Genomic DNA, 20,217 nt, shown 5'->3' on the forward strand with positions numbered 1-20,217 from the left:
CACTTAACTAGTGGTCCAGCATACAGTCTATGTGCAATGAGGGAACAGTATGGGTGTAATGTTCAAATATGAGGCACTGATTATAATCATGGTGTCCATAGCGCTGCCCTATGGTGACACTCTAAATTTCATGGGTGTAATGTTGTTGTGTTATTGACACAGCACATATGAGGTATTGTTGTGGTATGGACATGGACACTGGGTGGGTTAATGTCCTGCTCTCAGCAACACAGTCTCGACAAATCAGTATTCAAGAGGAGGGCCATCTGCCCACTCATCGGTCCTTGCGACACAACTCTAAAGTTCCTAAGGTATAAAAAAGGCCCCTTTATGTCATCACACAGGTGGTTCCAGCATTCAGTGGCATGAGGAGGGGAAGATGGACGAATGCTTTGATCCCTTTGAGGCAAGCGCAGTGCCACTGTGATCACTGCAGTCCCCATTACTGCCACCTCCCAGCCAAAGGCTCTCTTCTCCACTGGTTTGGCCTACTGAAGTAGAGGGGCACACCTTGAGCCCCTCGGTGCCAAGAGAACAAAACTTTCAATTCAGTCTCTTAAAAGCTATATCGCTTCTCCCCTTTCTTCTCAAGATCCTATGGGAACTGCATTATGCAAGTCCATGAGTCCTATTCTGTGATTGATGTCCTGAACTTCAATTCCCATGATCTTCAGCATTCCACTTAGAAGTCCATAGGCTCTCCTCTTATAGTTCTCCCTCCAGTGGCGGGAGGGCATAGGGTATCCCATTATCCAGCATATCAGTAAAGAGTAAAAGTAAACTAACTATAAAGAGGGCAATGTCTCCTATGTGTTTTTTTGTAATCCAGCACTTGGCTATGGAGGGAAACTATGAAGTATAGATGATAAACAGCAGACTGTCGTGCAGTGGGTGTAACTTCATTGCACTGAATGTTTGGCACAACAGAATGTGAGCCTACTTGCAGTATACAAAGAACACATGAGCTGCAGTCCTTGTATCCACAAAATACTTGTTAAAGGATATTTAAACCCAAGAACAATGGATATTTAAACCCACCCAAATGTAATATTTTGCAGATTACCAGTCCTCAGATGTGGTGGCGGCATTCGTTTTCTTTTTTGCAACTAAATACATTTTTTGCAAACGCTTGTTGATCCTACAAGAAAGTCCAATGCCCTTGTAACTTTACGTGGAGTGAACTGATATATGAACCACTTAACCTCCACATGATTTTACCCCCTTCATGACCAGGCCATTTTTTTGCTATTCAGCACCTCACTACTTTAATGGGCCATACACACTATAAGATTTTCTGAAGACTTTTTCCTTTAGACTTAACAAAACCATATAATATGAGGTCAAACCTAAACACTTTCAATTTGTATGCAATCCGGCAGGCCCTTGCACTACATAGAAAAGGTAAATCTGAAGGAAAAAGTCTTCAGAAAATCTTATAGTGTGTATGGCCCTTAACTGACAATTGCGTTTTTATGCAACACTGTACGAAAACACAATTGATATAATTCTTTTTCACACAAATAGAGCTTTCTTTTGATAACATTTGATCACCACTAGGTTTTAAATTTTTTGCGATATTTTTGCAAATAATAGTCTTTTTGATTAACCACTTCTGGACCGGAAGATTTTCCCCCTTAATGACCAGACCATATTTTGCGGTTCGGCACTGCGTTATTTTAACGGACAATTGCGCAGTCATGCGACGCTGTACCCAAATAAAATTGACGTCCTTTTTTTCCCACAAATAGAGCTTTCTTTTGGTGGTATTTGATCAACTCTGCGGTTTTTAGATTTTGCGCTATAAACCAAAAAAGAGCGACAATTTTGAAAAAAAAAAAAAAACACAATATTTTTTACTTTCCGCTTTATAACATTCCCAAAAAAAAATTTAAAAAATCACACACATTTTGTTTTATCAGTTTAGGCCAATTTGTATTCTGCTACATATTTGTGGAAAAGAAAAATCCCAAAAAGCGTATTTTAATTGGTTTGCGCAAAAGTTATATTATAGGATAGATTTTTGGACTTTTTATTTATGTTTTTTGTTTTTATTAGTAATGGCATTGATCAGCGATTTTTACCGGGACTGTGACATTGCGGTGGACAAATCTTTTGGGGACCAGTGACACCAATACATTGATCTGTGCTAAATAATATGCACTGTTACTGTATAAATGAGACTGGCAGGGAAGGGGTTAATACTGGGGTTGATCAAGGGGTTAAATGTAAGCCTAATTGTGCTTACTAACTGTAGGGGGGGGGGGACTCTGTGAAAGGCACACAGAGATCGGTGTTTCAGCTCAGCTGAGACACACAATCTTATTGTGCCTGTGTGACAGGAGAGCCGCCTGCTTTGTTTACATAGGCAGGCGGCTCTCCTGTCAGTTTTTTTCCGAAGATCGCGGGAGGTCGGTGGCGATCGAGCCCACTCCTCCCGTGGTCTGCCTGCCGCTGTGTGTAATCGCCGAGACCACATGCACATCATTTACGTAGATCTACGTGATTATGCGCAGCAGAGCCGCCCTGCCGCAGTAAATCTGCGTGGGGCGGTCGGCAAGTGGTTAATGAAAAAAAATGTAGCTATGTAGCCCATTGGTAGCGCATAGGCCTTTTATCTCTAATGAAAAAAATTGTCTTTTTGATTTAAAAAAAACAATATTTTTTACCTTCTGCTATAAAAAATACTCCATAAAATTTTTTTAGAAAATGTAATTTCTTCATAAATTTCGGCCAAAATTTATTCTGCTACATGTCTTTGGTTAAAAAAAAAAAATGTATATTGATTGGGTTGTGTGAGTTATAGCATCTACAAAATGTGGGATATATACTGGAATTTTTTTTTTTTATACTACTAATGGCAGTGATCCGCGACATATACATAGGACGGTGGGAAATCTGGCACTAACTGACACTGTGGGGAACTGACCAACTGCCACTGACATCCCCAGTGACATTATTATAATGACCGGTGCGGTGGTGCTAAAAATATACACTGTCCCTGTACTAATGACACTGGCTGGGAAGGGGTTAGCATCTAGGGTGATCAAGAGGTTCAATGTGTTCCTAATAAAGTGTAATGTGTGTGATATATGCTGCTTTCACTAAGGGATCTTGTTGTTTTTTTTCCCTACTTGGCAGGGGAAAATAACAGAAAGATCCCCTGCCAGTGAACAGAGCTCTGTTCCGGGAATCACCGGCAATCTCCTTTGTCTGAGACCTGCTGATTGGCTTGTGCTGTAACGGATCACAGCACAGCCGGGTCGGCGGGCATGCGTTCCCTCCCCGGGCGCATGTTTCAAGTACTAGGTTCGTGATTCAGTGCAGAGAGGCCGCTTTGCCACCGCACACCTACGTTAAACAAGAGACGAGGTGTCTGTAGTCCAAATCAGAAGAGCAGTGTAGAGTAACAGCTCTGCTCCTCCATAGACACAGTGCACCAATTGACCATTGGGACCCTAGGACAGGAAGTGTGTTACTGGCAGGATCACCAGATGTAAAAAAATAGCCTAAGAAAAATGAAAACCAATGCAACCACCATGTCTAAGGGCTGATAACCTGAATAGAAATACATAGTGACTGCTTAACAGCCAGCAACAGTTGAAACAATCAACACCCCTTTGTAATGTATAGTAATGCTTACAGAAAAGTGAGGTGTGGACTATGTAATGTACAACACATTGAGTAGGGTGCAGGGGTCCGGACTATGGAAGGTACAACGTAACATATGGGGTGCAGGGGTCAGGACTATGCAAGGTACAACATAACATATGGTGTACCGGGGTCAGGACTATGTAAGGTATAACATAACATATGGGGTGCCGGGGTCAGGACTATGCAAGGTACAGCATTACATATGGGGTGCAGGGATCAGGACTATGTAAGGTACAACATAACATATGGAGTGCAGGGTCAGGACTATGTAGGGTACAATAAAATATATAAGGTGCAGGGGTGAGGACTATGTAAGCTACAACATAACATATGGGGTGCAGGGGTTAGGACTATGTAAGGTACAACATGACATATGGGGTGCAGGGCTCAGGACTATGTAAGGTACAACATAACATATGGAGTGCATTGTCAGGACTATGTAGGGTACAATAAAATATATAGGGTGCCGGGTTCAGAACTATGTAAGCGACAACATAACATATGGGGTGCAGGGGTTAGGACTATGTAAGGTACAACATAACATATAGGGTTCAGGGGTCAGGACTACGTAAGTTACAACATAACATATGGGGTGCAGGGGGTCAGGATTTTGTAAGGTACTACATAATATATGGGATGCAGGGTCAGGACTATGTAGAATATAACAAAGTATATAGGGTGCAGGAGTCAGGACTATGTAAGCTACAACATAACATATGGGGTACAGGGGTCAGGACTATGTAAGCTACAACATAACATATGGGGTACAGGGGTCAGGACTATGTAGCATATAACAAAGTATATAGGGTGCAGGGGTCAGGACTATGTAAGCTACAACATAACATATCGGGTGCAGGGATCAGGACTATGTAAGGTACAACATAACATATGGAGTGCAGGGTCAGGACTATGTAGGGTACAATAAAATATATAAGGTGCAGGGGTGAGGACTATGTAAGCTACAACATAACATATGGGGTGCAGGGGTTAGGACTATGTAAGGTACAACATGACATATGGGGTGCAGGACTCAGGACTATGTAAGGTACAACATAACATATGGAGTGCATTGTCAGGACTATGTAGGGTACAATAAAATATATAGGGTGCCGGGTTCAGAACTATGTAAGCGACAACATAACATATGGGGTGCAGGGGTTAGGACTATGTACGGTACAACATAACTTATAGGGTTCAGGGGTCAGGACTACGTAAGTTACAACATAACATATGGGGTGCAGGAGGTCAGGATTTTGTAAGGTACTACATAATATATGGGGTGCAGGGTCAGGACTATGTAGAATATAACAAAGTATATAGGGTGCAGGAGTCAGGACTATGTAAGCTACAACATAACATATGGGGTACAGGGGTCAGGACTATGTAAGCTACAACATAACATATGGGGTACAGGGGTCAGGACTATGTAGCATATAACAAAGTATATAGGGTGCAGGGGTCAGGACTATGTAAGCTACAACATAACATATCGGGTGCAGGGATCAGGACTATGTAAGGTACAACATAACATATGGAGTGCAGGGTCAGGACTATGTAGGGTACAATAAAATATATAAGGTGCAGGGGTGAGGACTATGTAAGCTACAACATAACATATGGGGTGCAGGGGTGAGGACTATGTAAGGTACAACATGACATATGGGGTGCAGGGCTCAGGACTATGTAAGGTACAACATAACATATGGAGTGCATTGTCAGGACTACGTAGGGTACAATAAAATATATAGGGTGCCGGGTTCAGAACTATGTAAGCGACAACATAACATATGGGGTGCAGGGGTTAGGACTATGTAAGGTACAACATAACTTATAGGGTTCAGGGGTCAGGACTACGTAAGTTACAACATAACATATGGGGTGCAGGAGGTCAGGATTTTGTAAGGTACTACATAATATATGGGGTGCAGGGTCAGGACTATGTAGAATATAACAAAGTATATAGGGTGCAGGAGTCAGGACTATGTAAGCTACAACATAACATATGGGGTACAGGGGTCAGGACTATGTAAGCTACAACATAACATATGGGGTACAGGGGTCAGGACTATGTAGCATATAACAAAGTATATATGGTGCAGGGGTCAGGACTATGTAAGCTACAACATAACATATCGGGTGCAGGGGTCAGGACTATGTAATATAGTAACCCTTACATTTCTGGTCACACGGTTATAGTAAAAATGTCTTTGGCGTTGATGGAAAAAATACCTTGGTGAGGATAATTACTCTGGTGTTGATTAGAGAAAAAGTCCCCAAAGTTATTTGTTGGAAAAATTCCCCAGTATTGGTGGTCAGATGGGAAAAAAAACACATCTGTGGTCAGTGGAAGGGAATATGTATTTATATTAAGGCAGCTTGGTCCAGCAGCCACTAAATCTCTTCTAGGATGAACAACTTTAGAGGCCTCCTACTCACTTCTATGGTGAGACATGTTCAGGGTCCGCAGAACTGAGGGACTCTGTTCCAACACAAGGACAGTCCTGTGCACATTTGGAGGGCATAACAGTGATGGCTGCATGATATTTCTTGTACCTATATCTATTTTCTGTACTCATACCTGTGTAATCTGTGTTGAAATGGCCACTTATAGTCGCCACAGGGTGACAACACATGAGCACAATTGGGAGACAGGGAAATAGTGTTGTCACCCTATAACAGGAAGTGCCTCAACAACGATCCTCATGACAGGATCAACTGGAATTATTTCAATGAAATTCTCAGGTTTGAAGTTAATTTAACATATTAACACTTTTATGAGAGTTCAGTGATTTGGTTTACATCTACTTTAAATATATATTAATCACATATCCTAAAATGTAATAATAGCAATAAAATTTAATTATATATATATATACTGTATATATATATAAATAGGAAAGAAGCCGCGCTATTGACCCCGAGATACTAGAAATGATGATCTCGAAAAGAACAGATATCAAATAAGTGCCTCCGATGGAAGTCACTCACACATGTGGCTGACACATAAAAAGGTATAACACCAAAAACTTGCATATATAAACAATGATAAATTCCGCCTAGGTGGTTACAATGAATAATGGCATAAGGTCAAGGACCATATCGTTCGGAAAAGTTCATGTGGATCAATAAAGTCCCAGAAAGGAATGCCCAAAGGTGAAGAAAAGGAATTCAATCTGTTGAAACCTTGGTGCTGCACACAGATAACACACTTGTCTCCTTACCAGGTGATAAAGGAAATGGAGCATAAATGGTATATCTCAAAGCGCCCCTCAGACAGGATCACAGCAGCCCGAACCTCCAGATGCCGGAAGGTGATACCAATGACAGCCACAAGATGGAGCTCAATACATGTGCAGGAAAAAAGGACTAAATAGTGTGATACCGTCCAAACCATTTATTCATTAGGCATTAAAAACATACTCACACATTAGAAGGTAACAAATCACTGGTCAAACATATAAGCCGGCCGGCTCTTGTGTAGCCCGTTCCTCCGGGCAGCGTGGTGACGTCAGCACGCCGTACCCTACGCGCTCGTCTACAAAGACTTCAATGGGGATGCATATGGGGAGAATATGTTTATATTCTCAGTTAACCAATGATATATGTAGTGATTAGAATAAAAGACATTTATTGGTTATATAGTAATGATTGAGTATAGGTAATGAAGAGCTGTGCTGGTATAAAATATAATGAGTATGTAGAGTCCTTCAGACCTTAGTAGGCAGACAGCTCCTGAGACTTCATCCAGGTATGGAGCCGAAGCTTTAAACTGCAAGTCTTAAGCCGGCCATAGATGGATTGAATCTTGGGTGGTTTAGCAGGGATCGGCCAAGATCCATCTATGGGCAGGCTGGTTGTACTGAAATTAATCCATCAATCAACTTCAGTACAACCAGCCTGTTGGATTCCTTTCATGCGATCACTGTTGGAGGCTATAGCTGCCATCTATGATCATAGTATTCTGTGGTGGGGATTAGGTCTGCGCTCCCTGTCGGAAGAGCACAATAGCCATAATGGGAGTGATTCCCCCCTCAATCTGTCTGTGTTGATGGGGGAATTCAGCAATTGTATTTCCTTCCACCAGAAAGAAAAGAAAATTGCCCAATTCCCCCATCAACACAGACAGTATTGATGGGGGAATCGCTTCAGACCTCAGTAAGCAGACAGTCCTTCAGACCTCAGTAACAGACAGTCCTTCAGACCTCAGTAACAGACAGTCCTTCAGACCTCAGTAACAGACAGTCCTTCAGACCTCAGTAAGCAGACAGTCCTTCAGACCTCAGTAAAGCCCCGTACACACGTACCGATTGTCGGCCGCAAATATTCGGCCGCCGACCGATCGGCCAATTGTAGGCTTGTTAGTATGATGCTTCCGACAGCCGACAGCGCATTTTCTGCCAAACAGAATCTGTCCTGCAGGCAGTACATTTTTTGTAGGCCGACAACAGAACGGCCGATTGTGCGTCAGTCAGTACAGATTTCGGCCAACAGACAGCTACAAATCGGAACACGCATGATCGGAACCAAATAACGTCCCGGAAGAATATTCTCAAGTAAACTAGACATTTTATCCAGAAAGAACTTTCGTCTCGCGGCAGTCCAAAAAATGTGTGAAATGCGGAGCACATGTTCATCTTGGTAAATGTGAGAAGAAGGAAGATGCTGCTCATAATTCTATACTTTACAAATAAAAAGGCATGTGTTATGTTATGATGAAGATTATGATTTGTCTATTCTATATGGTGCATCAAATCTTATAATTAAATATTTAAAACTAGTGTTGAGCGAACACGGACTGTATTATTCGTGTTCGTACCGAATAATTGGATTTTTTTTACCCGAACACGGACACGGACACTTTACTGTATGTTCGGGTTTAAAATCCGTGTTTGGTCGTTTTATTTCTGGGTTTTGCATGCTTTGGCGCGCTTTTCATGGCGGGCTTTCAACAGCCAATCAACAAGCGTTTAACTGGTGTGCCTTAAGCCATCCCAGCCATGCCTACAAATGTATCAGTAGCTGTGATTGGCCGTCTGAAGCATGTGACCAAGTCTTTATAAGTTCGAGGCAGCGCCGCTACGGCATCATTCTGCTGCTTAGATCAGGTAGAGAGCACACATCAACGTGCTGGCTGCTGATTAGGGACAGACAGGAAAAAAATTGAGGGACAGGTCGGAGTGTATTAGGCAAGGCGAGTTGTAGGCATTTTAGGGAGAGAGTCTGCTGATTTTAGGGTCAGTGTGTTCTACAAACTACAATCGACATTGCTGTGTGGGGTGGGGTTTGCAGTCACCCGATCTACGATCTTATCAATCCTGTTAGGGATAGAGTCTGCTGATTTTAGGGACAGTGCGTTCTACAAACTACAATCGATATTGCTGTGTGGAGTGGGGTCTGCACTCAGTCCCGATCTACGATCTCTTATCAATCCTGTTAGGGATAGAGTCTGCTGATTTTTAGGGAAAGTGTGTTCTACAAACTACAATCGATATTGCTGTGTGGGGTGGGGTGCAGTCCCGATCTACGATCTTATAAATCCTGTTAGGGATAGAGTCTGCTGATTTTTAGGGAAAGTGTGTTCTACAAACTACAATCGATATTGCTGTGTGGTGTGGGATAGGAGATAGGCAGGTGTCAGTGATCCACATCCATTTTGCTGTGTGTGGGCTGCAGCGAACACAATCTTTTTGGGGTGCAGTGAACACAATCTTTTTGGGGTGCAGTGAACACAATCTTTGTGGGGTACAGTGAACACAATCTTTGTGGGGTGCAGTGAACACAATCTTGGTGCAGTGAACACAATCTTTTTGGGGTGCAGTGAACGAAATCCTTTTGGGGTGCAGTGAACACAATCTTTGTGGGGTGCAGTGAACACAATCTTTTTGGGGTGCAGTGAACACAATCTTGGTGCAGTGAACAAAATCTTTTTGGGGTGCAGTGAACGAAATCCTTTTGGGGTGCAGTGAACACAATCTTTGTGGGGTGCAGTGAACACAATCTTTGTGGGGTACAGTGAACACAATCTTTGTGGGTGCAGTGAACACAATCCTTTTGGGGTGCAGTGAACACAATCTTTGTGGGGTGCAGTGAACACAATCTTTTTGGGGTACAGTGAACACTATCTTTTTGGGGTGCAGTGAACACAATCTTTGTGGGGTACAGGGAACACAATCTCATACTTCTGAAGATTTGAGGGTGCTGCCTGTTCCATACTCCCCCTACTCCTCATCCATCCTTTTAGGGGTACAAACAATAGTAATTGGGGCCTAGTGTGGTTGTGTACGTGTGAGATACATACACTTTTTTGGATCATATTTTCTATTCCGCTATTTAATCAAAAACCTTTGGGGATCAGTTAAATTGGGGGATAGTCTGTGTTGTTACGTGTGGGAGAGATCCACCTTTCCAAGTGTTTGGGGTTCATCTCATACTTCTGAAGATTTGAGGGTGCTGCCTGTTCCATACTCCCCCTACTCCTCATCCATCCTTTTAGGGGTACAAACAATAGTAATTGGGGCCTAGTGTGGTTGTGTACGTGTGAGATACATACACTTTTTTGGATCATATTTTCTATTCCGCTATTTAATCAAAAACCTTTGGGGATCAGTTAAATTGGGGGATAGTCTGTGTTGGTACGTGTGGGAGAGATCCACCTTTCCAAGTGTTTGGGGTTCATCTCATACTTCTGAAGATTTGAGGGTGCTGCCTGTTCCATACTCCTCCTACTCCTCATCCAGCCTTTTAGGGGTACAAACAATAGTAATTGGGGCCTAGTGTGCTTCTGTACGTGTGAGATACATACACTTTTTTTGATCATATTTCCTATTCCGCTATTCAATAAAAACCTTTGGGGATCAATTAAATTGCGGGATAGTCTGTGTTGGTACGTGTGAGATCCACCTTTCCAAGTTTTTGGGGTTTATCTCATACTTCTGAAGATTTGAGGGTGCTGCCTGTTCCATACTCCTCCTACTCCTCATCCAGCCTTTTAGGGGTACAAACAATAGTAATTGGGGCCTAGTGTGGTTGTGTACGTGTGAGATACATACACTTTTTTGGATCATATTTTCTATTCCGCTATTTAATCAAAAACCTTTGGGGATCAGTTAAATTTGGGGACAGTCTGTGTTGGTACGTGTGGGAGAGATCCACCTTTCCAAGTGTTTGGGGTTCATCTCATACTTCTGAAGATTTGAGGGTGCTGACTGTTCCATACTCCCCCCTATTCCTCATCCAGCCTTTTAGGGGTACAAACAATAGTAATTGGGGCCTAGTGTGGTTGTGTACGTGTGAGATACATACACTTTTTTGGATCATATTTTCTATTCTGCTATTTAATCAAAAACCTTTGGGGATCAGTTAAATTGGGGGATAGTCTGTGTTGTTACGTGTGGGAGAGATCCATCTTTCCAAGTGTTTGGGGTTCATCTCATACTTCTGAAGATTTGAGGGTGCTGCCTGTTCCATACTCTCCCCTACTCCTCATCCAGCCTTTTAGGGGTACAAACAATAGTAATTGGGGCCTAGTGTGGTTGTGTACGTGTGAGATACATACACTTTTTTGATCATATTTCCTATTCCGCTATTCAATCAAAACCTTTGGGGATCAGTTAAATTGGGGGATAGTCTGTGTTGGTACGTGTGAGATCCACCTTTCCAAGTGTTTGGGGTTCATCTCATACTTCTGAAGATTTGAGGGTGCTGCCTGTTCCATACTCCCCCTACTCCTCATCCATCCTTTTAGGGGTACAAACAATAGTAATTGGGGCCTAGTGTGGGTGTGTACGTGTGATATACATACACTTTTTTTGATCATATTTTCTTTTCCGCTATTTAATCAAAAACCTTTGGGGATCAGTTAAATTGGGGGATAGTCTGTGTTGGTACGTGTGGGAGAGATCCACCTTTCCAAGTGTTTGGGGTTCATCTCATACTTCTGAAGATTTGAGGGTGCTGCCTGTTCCATACTCCCCCTACTCCTCATCCATCCTTTTAGGGGTACAAACAATAGTAATTGGGGCCTAGTGTGGTTGTGTACGTGTGAGATACATACACTTTTTTTGATCATATTTCCTATTCTGCTATTCAATCAAAACCTTTGGGGATCAGTTAAATTGGGGGATAGTCTGTGTTGGTACGTGTGAGATCCACCTTTCCAAGTTTTTGGGGTTCATCTCATACTTCTGAAGATTTGAGGGTGCTGCCTGTTCCATACTCCCCCTACTCCTCATCCATCCTTTTAGGGGTACAAACAATAGTAATTGGGGCCTAGTGTGGTTGTGTACGTGTGATATACATACACTTTTTTTGATCATATTTTCTATTCCGCTATTTAATCAAAAACCTTTGGGATCAGTTAAATTGGGGGATAGTCTGTCTTGGTACGTGTGAGATCCACCTTTCCAAGTTTTTGGGGTTCATCTCATACTTCTGAAGATTTGAGGGTGCTGCCTGTTCCATACTCCCCCTACTCCTCATCCATCCTTTTAGGGGTACAAACAATAGTAATTGGGGCCTAGTGTGGTTGTGTACGTGTGATATACATACACTTTTTTTTGATCATATTTTCTATTCCGCTATTTAATCAAAAACCTTTGGGGATCAGTTAAATTGGGGGATAGTCTGTGTTGGTACGTGTGGGAGAGATCCACCTTTCCAAGTTTTTGGGGTTCATCTCATACTTCTGAAGATTTGAGGGTGCTGCCTGTTCCATACTCCCCCTACTCCTCATCCATCCTTTTAGGGGTACAAACAATAGTAATTGGGGCCTAGTGTGGTTGTGTACGTGTGATATACATACACTTTTTTTTGGATCATATTTTCTATTCTGCTATTTAATCAAAACCTTTGGGTATAAACAATTAAATTGCGTGATAGTCTGTGTCGGTACGTGTGAGATACACCTTTCCAATTTTTGGGGCGCATCTCATACAGCCGAGGATTTGAGGGTGCTTCAGTCTGCCTCCTGCCTGTTCCGAACTCCTCCTACTCCTCATCCTGCCTTTAGGGTACAAAAAATTGTAATCGGGGCCTAGTTGGTGTTTGTACGTGTGAGATACACCGTTTTGTAAAATTTGTCCTATTCCGCTATTCAATAAACACCCTGTTTGAGTGTAAAAAATTTAATTGCGGGATAGTCTGTACCGGTACATGTGAGATTCACCTTTTTAAATTGGTTTGGCGCATCTCCTTCTACCGCCGAGGATTGCAGGGCGCTTCAGTTTGCCTCCTGTTCCCAACTCCTCCTACTCCTCTTCCTCATCCTGCCTTTAGGGTACAAAAAATTTGAATCCGGGCCTAGTCTGTTTGTACGTGTGAGATACACCGTTTTTTTATCCTTTTTCCTATTCCGCTATTCAATATACACCCTTTTGGGGTAAAAAACATTAAATTGCGGCATAGTTTGCATATTTGACTGTGAGATACACCCGTGCGATACTGTTGTTGTTTTGTTCCGCTATTCAATAAACACCTTTCTAGGGCAAGATCATAAATTACAGAAATATGAGGAGACCGCCAAATAGGGGCCGTGGCCTGGGTCGTGGCGCTGCTGGTAGAGCTCCTGTTGCAAGGAGAGGATGTGGTCGATCTGTGCCAGCTACACGCACAAGTGAAACACCTTCCACAAGTGTGAGTAGGCGACAGAACCTGCATCAGTATTTGGTAGGGCATCATGCGCCTCTAGACGTGATGAGGCCTGAAGAAGTACAGGCGATAGTAGATTGGGTTGCTGACAGTGCCTCCGGTTCCTTCACATTGTCTCCCACCCAGTCTACTGCAGAAAGGTCATAGTTGGTCCCTGCAGCCAATGTCCTAACCGTCTTTCACCACACCCCCTTGGAAATCAGGCAAGCAGTCTGAGCCCCAATCCATACAGCAGTCTCTTCTTCTTTTTGAGGACTCTGTCAGCAGGGTTTCCCAGGGCCATCCACCTAGCCCTGCCCCAGAAGTTGAAGAGATTGAGTGCAGCGATGCCCAACCACTTATTTCTCAAGATGAGTACATGCAAGGACCATCGCAGCACGTCTCCGATGATGACGAAACGCAGGTGCCAACTGCTGTGGCGTTCAGCATTGTGGAGACCGACAAGGAGGGCAGGGGTGAAGACTGGGTGGAAGATGATGTGGAGGACGATGAGGTCCTCGACCCCACATGGAATGAAGGTCATGCAGGTCACCTGAGTAGTTTGGAGGAAGAGGCGGTGGTCGCACAGAGCCAACAGCACAGCAGAAGAGAGAGCATGGTTGCAGAAGCGGAGCGGCCGTGCCCTAGACACTACGCCCACTACTGCCCAACGCAGCAAGGGAACGAGCGCACCAAAGTCAGCTCAAAGGAGTTCTCTAGCGTGGAAGTTCTTTAGAAAATGTGCTGATGACAGGACACGAGTGGTTTGCACCCTGTTCAATCAGAGCTTGAAGTGAGGCATAAACCTTCTCAACCTGAGCACAACCTGCATGATCAGGCATCTAAGTGCAAAGCACGAGCTGCAGTGGAGTAGACACCTTCAAAACCAAGAAACGTCTCTGGCTCATCCTGCTTCCTCTTCTGCTGCAGTCTCGGCCACTCCAGCCACATCTGTAGTGATACCGGCACCTGCCACCCCGCAAACAGAGGATCTGTCAGCAACACCACCACCTGGGTCACCAACCATCTCCACAATGTCCCGTGGAAGCGTTCAGCTTTCCATATCCCAAACACTTGAGAGGAAGAGGAAGTACCCCCCTACCCACCCGCGATCCCTGGCCCTGAATGCCAGCATTTCAAAATTCTTGGCCTTTGAAATGCTGTCATTCCGTCTGGTGGAGACGCACAGTTTTAAAAACCTTATGTCGGTGGCTGTCCCACAGTACGTCGTGCCCAGCCGCCACTACTTTTCCAGGCAAGCCATCCCTTCCCTGCACAACCAAGTGGGGGAAAAAATCAGGTGTGCACTGCGCAACGCCATCTCTGGCAAGGTCCACCTAACTACCGATACGTGGACCAGTAAGCACGGTCAGGGGCGTTATATCTCCCTAACGGCACACTGGGTAAATGCAGTGGCTGATGGGCCTGAGGCGGATAGCAATTTGGCGCATGTCCTTCCACCACCGAGGATTGCAGGGCGCTTCAGTTTGCCTCCTGTTCCTAACTCCTCCTACTCCGCTTCCTCATCCTCTACCGCCTCCTCATCCGGACAGCGTAACACCTTCACCACCAACTTCAGCACGGCCAGGGGGTAAACGACAGCAGGCAGTTTTAAAACTTGCCTGTTTGGGGGACAAACCACACACCGCACAGGAGTTGTGGAGGAGCATGGAACAGCAGACAAATGAGTGGTTGCTGCCAGCGAGCCTCAAGCCCGGCCTGGTGGTGTGCGATAACGGGCGAAATCTCATAGCAGCTCTGGGCCTAGCCGGTTTGACGCACATCCCTTGCCTGGCGCATGTGCTGAATTTGGTGGTGCAGAGGTTCCTTAAAAACTACCCCGATATGTCAGAGCTGCTGCAGAAAGTGCGGGCCGTCTGTGCGCACTTTTGGCGTTCTCACCCTGCTGCTGCTCGCCTGTCAGCGCTGCAGCGTAACTTCGGCCTTCCCGCTCACCGCCTCATATGTGACGTGCCCACAAGGTGGAACTCCACCTTGCACATGCTGCAAAGACTGTGCGAGCAGCAGCAGGCCATAGTGGAGTTTCAGCTGCAGCACGCACGCGTGAGTCGCTCTGCGGAACAGCACCACTTCACCACCAATAACTGGGCCTCCATGCGAGACCTGTGTGCCTTGTTGCGCTGTTTTGAGTACTCCACCAACATAGCCAGTGGCGATGACGCCGTTCTCAGCTTAACTATCCCACTTCTATGCCTCCTTGAAAAAACAATTTGGGCGATGATGGAAGAGGATGTGGCACAGGATGAGGAGGAGGAGGAGGAGGAGGAGGATGAGGAGGTAACATTTCCAAGGCTTTCAGGGCAGTCATTCGCAAGGGGCTCCGAGGGTGGATTCCTGCACACACAAATGCCAGGGACACAATTGTCCAGCAGGGGCACAGTTCTGGAGGATGAGGAGGAGGAGCTGGAGGAGGAGATGGAACCATGTTCACAGCAGGGTGGCACCCAGGCCAGGTCATGGCCATCACTGGTGTGTGGCTGGGGGGATACAGAGGACACGGACGATACACCTTCCACAGAGGACAGCCTTTCGTTGCCTCTGGGCAGCCTGGCACACATGAGCGATTACATGCTGCAGTGTCTCCACAACGACCGCCGAGTTGCCCACATTCTAACTTGTGCTGATTACTGGGTGGCCACGCTGCTGGATCCCCATTACAAGGACAACGTACCGTCCTTAATTCACTCACTGGAGCGCGATCGCAAGATGCGCGAGTACAAGCGCACGCTGGTAGACGCCATGCTGCTGGCATTCCCACCTGACAGCGGGGCCACAGTGGAAGCACAAGGCAGAGGAGGAGGAGGAGGAGGAGGAAGAGGTCGCCAACGCAACCAGGGCACCGCCAGCACCTCAGAAGGCAGGGTTAGCATGGCCGAAATGTGGAAAAGCTTTGTCAGCACGCCACAACAAACAGCAGCACCAGCAGCTCAGATGGAACGTCTTAGCAGGAGGCAGCATTTTACCAACATGGTGGAGCAGTATGTGTGCACATGCCTAGACGTACTGAATGAGGGGTCTTGCACGATATCTAGTGTTGTAGTCTGGTGTATTTAGCTTTGTCCCTCGGATCCTTTGAACTCTGACTAGATCTCGACGTCCGTCCCTAAGAGTTATAGCATGATATGGCCAACACTGCAGAGTTTATATTATTACATATACTTTATATTCTATTTATATAATGAGCTTAAATGTTTGGCCATCATCCTGCATAATATCAAATATACTCTGTGTAGTTGTTCATCTTCCAGGCCTATATTCCTCCATATATCCTTCCAATTATGGATTCTCTACAATCAGATCTTACCATGTGTGGATCCCTTATCCTTCCAATTATGGATTCTTTACAATTAGATCTTACCATGTATGGATCCCCTATCCCTCCATATATCCTTCCAATCATGGATTCTCTACAATTAGATCTTACCATGTATGGATCCTCTATCTTGTTCAGTATCTAATGTTATAATCTGCTGTATGTAGTCTTGATCTCCTCGAACTATATATCTCTCTCCGGTCACCCCGATATGATTGTAATTTTTTTTTTGGGTGACAGGTTGATGCATATATACACAGGATCATATGTGTTTATTTTGTTTTAAAAACGATATTGTTCAAAATTGTTTTTATTGTACATATATCGTTTGGTCTGTGTATGTCATACGATCGATTTTCTTCTGACCCATACAACTAATATACACGAATAGATTTATATATTTGACAAAAAACATTTTTAAAATTTAACAAACTATTTCATAGTTTTATATTTACATAATCGGATTATACAGATATCAATATATATTCACTATTCCTTGTATTTTTGTATATTTTTTGTGCATTTTTTTTTTAGCTTTTATTCTCATTTTATAATTGACACATATTATTAAACAATGGTAATTTTATCCATATCTTTAATCACAATACATTTAATTTTCACATATAGTTTATACATATTTAGATTTTATCAGATTTTTTGCACTTATATATTTTTTCATACACAATTGTGTCACAGCATTCACATTTGATTTTTCACTGGTTTCACATAGATGTTTTATGGGTCTATCAGTGTCCTCGGTAATTAGGAAAATGGTTTACCCCTTATTTGTATCACCTGTTTTTTAATTGATGATTGAATTTTTGTGTGTGTATATATTGAGATGTTATATCCATTTTTCTTTGTAATGATTAAGCACACAGTCAGTGTGTGAAACGCGTCTACCTTGTCACGATTGTCATATTTAGATGTCCAGTCAATAAACCTGGATTTTGACTCAACCTGGAGTGCTGCCAATTCCTTTTCTTTTATCAAGTTTTCACGGAGGCGAGCCGGGGCATGCACCTGTGTGAGTCATCAGGCAATTAAACCACCTTGAGCAGTGACTCCTTGTTTGTTCAATTGCAATACCTCGCAGCACACTAGCTCGGTGGTGAGCCCATCCCATCCACCGATCATCGATCGCCTTACTTTGTTTGAACCGACCTATGATGGCTACATTGGATACATCACAGGGTAATAGTAGGACATTTCGTCTGCTGAAAGATAATCCACTGAGAACTAATACCAGTAATACCCTGAATGATACCACTAATGGAGACAAAGGATCGGTGGGAACGCTATTCCACAAGCTTGAGAAGTCCATGACAAAAGAAATTCGAGCATATTGGGAGATTAGTTCTCTCTCTGAGTATTTGACTAACAAACAGATACCTCGGGGATTGAAAATAAAAAAGTTCCCAACTTTTGAATTGCATGATGCAACATTGAAGCAATCATGGACTGACACACTATCAGCTTGTTCGTTTGCTCTGATGGAAATCATCATTGCTTCCAAGAAAAAGGAAATGTCGGTATTACAAGAGGAGATAACTGATTTGCAGGAAGCATTGAAACCATCACAAGATGTGACAACTTTTGCCGAGCTTGATGCACGTTTAAATGAGAAATTGAATCGTTTTGAAAAGGAGATCATCTCAGGAAAAAAAGAAAAAATGCTACGGGACAAGATAGACTATGAAACAAATAACATCTATGTATGGAAAAGGAGGCGACAACACCGTGGATCCTTCCAGCCTACGGGGAGCACCCCCAAACGTGTTAGCTTTACAGATCCTGAATCGGAGTCTATGGACTACACTACAGCTAACACGGACTCTGATTCATCTCCATCGGGGTCAACTACTAGAGGTGAATTGGCGGGCCCAGCTACAATTACTACTTCAAAAAATGGGGTAGGCAAACGCAGACCCCGCAGGAGGGACAGGAACAGAAACGCAGAAGGACACGGCGGGGCCGCAAGAGATATGGAGGAAGAAAAACGCTATCCATCCCGCAGGCCAACACGCAAGTTTTGAATATGAATATCAATACTAATAATTTTTCTAATGTTTTAAATCTGTCTAGCAGGACTCTTTCTGTCAGTGAAATGTCTTTATTGTCTAAAGGGTTAAATTTTTGCCCTCAAAGACATCTTAACCTTTTTGAAACAATTCTTGATGTTAATAAATTTGTTAGGAATTTAACAATTAGAAAACATTTTTTTACAATTGACGGTGAACAAGGTAACCAGATCCCTGATTGCACGATCCCAGAGGAGGACTCACTCTCCTTTAGGGAACTCTGTGCAATCCGAGATCTGGAAGATTTATCGTGTGAAGGGGCCATAGACACTTCTAACTCTGGTGATTTTGAAGCTCTCAGATCCGTTCCACTAAATATCAAGTCAGACTTTTATCCTGTTAACTCTCGTAGCCCTGAAATGATTGGGTTCCAACGAGCTGTGGAACGTGATCTGACAGCCCTATCCACCAGAGCCATTAATGGTTGTACACAATGGTCAGATAATTTAACAAAGGAAGAAAGATCAGCATGGGAGAATTTGCAGCGTGATGATACAATTATCATCCGCAATTCAGATAAGGGGGGTCTAATAGTGGTCATGAACGCTGACATATATGTGAGTGAGGCTATTCGCCAGTTAACAGATATTCATACCTATTTACCACTTAAAAATAACCCCACTAAGCATTATAAATTTATTCTGACCAGCATCATTAACAGGGGAGTGAAAATAGGTGTATTCAGTGAAAAGGAATCCATAAAAATGATCCCAGAAAATCCTGTCATTCCCACATTTTACCATCTACCTAAAACCCATAAGGGGTTAGACCCCCTGTATGGCTGTCCTATAATCTCAGGAATCAATTCCCTTAATGAAAGACTAGGACAGTGGTTAGACAGGCAGTTACAGCCATTAGTCCAGCAACTACCTGGTTATCTTAAAGACACCAACCACTTATTGGAAATGGTAGAAAACTTTGAATGGAATATTGACCATGCATGGATTACATGCGATGTGGTTAATTTATATTCGTCTATTCCACACAATCTGGCTGTTATAGCGGTGTCATTTTTCCTAGACTCACTAACATCTCTACCAGTTGAGCAAAAAGATTACATTTTGGAAGTCCTTGAATACCTTTTGTCACACAACTATTTTTGTTTTGATGGGGTTTTTTGCCTCCAAAGGTGCGGGGCTGCGATGGGCGCTAAATTTTCGCCCTCACTTGCCAACCTATACATGGGCTGGTGGGAGAGGCCCCGCATCTTTGGGGGTGAGAACCCCTTCAGACCTTTTATTAAATTTTACTTTCGATTTATAGATGACCTACTGTTTATCATGGAGGATGGAGTTGAAAGGTTAAACTCATTCCTTGACTTCCTAAATTGTAACAATAAAAACTTAAAATTTACAGGAGAAGCCAACGCTAGAGAAATACACTATTTGGATGTGTTGTTAAAAGGTATTGATGGACAAATCATAACTACACTATACAGAAAACCCCTGTCAGGTAATTCACTCCTGTCAGCACAATCTGGACACCCCAAACACACGATAAAAGGCATTCCGGTTGGACAATTTATAT

The sequence above is a fragment of the Pelophylax lessonae genome (genome assembly GCF_965119305.1).
Source record: "Pelophylax lessonae genome assembly, chromosome: 4".
NCBI lineage: Eukaryota > Metazoa > Chordata > Amphibia > Anura > Ranidae > Pelophylax > Pelophylax lessonae.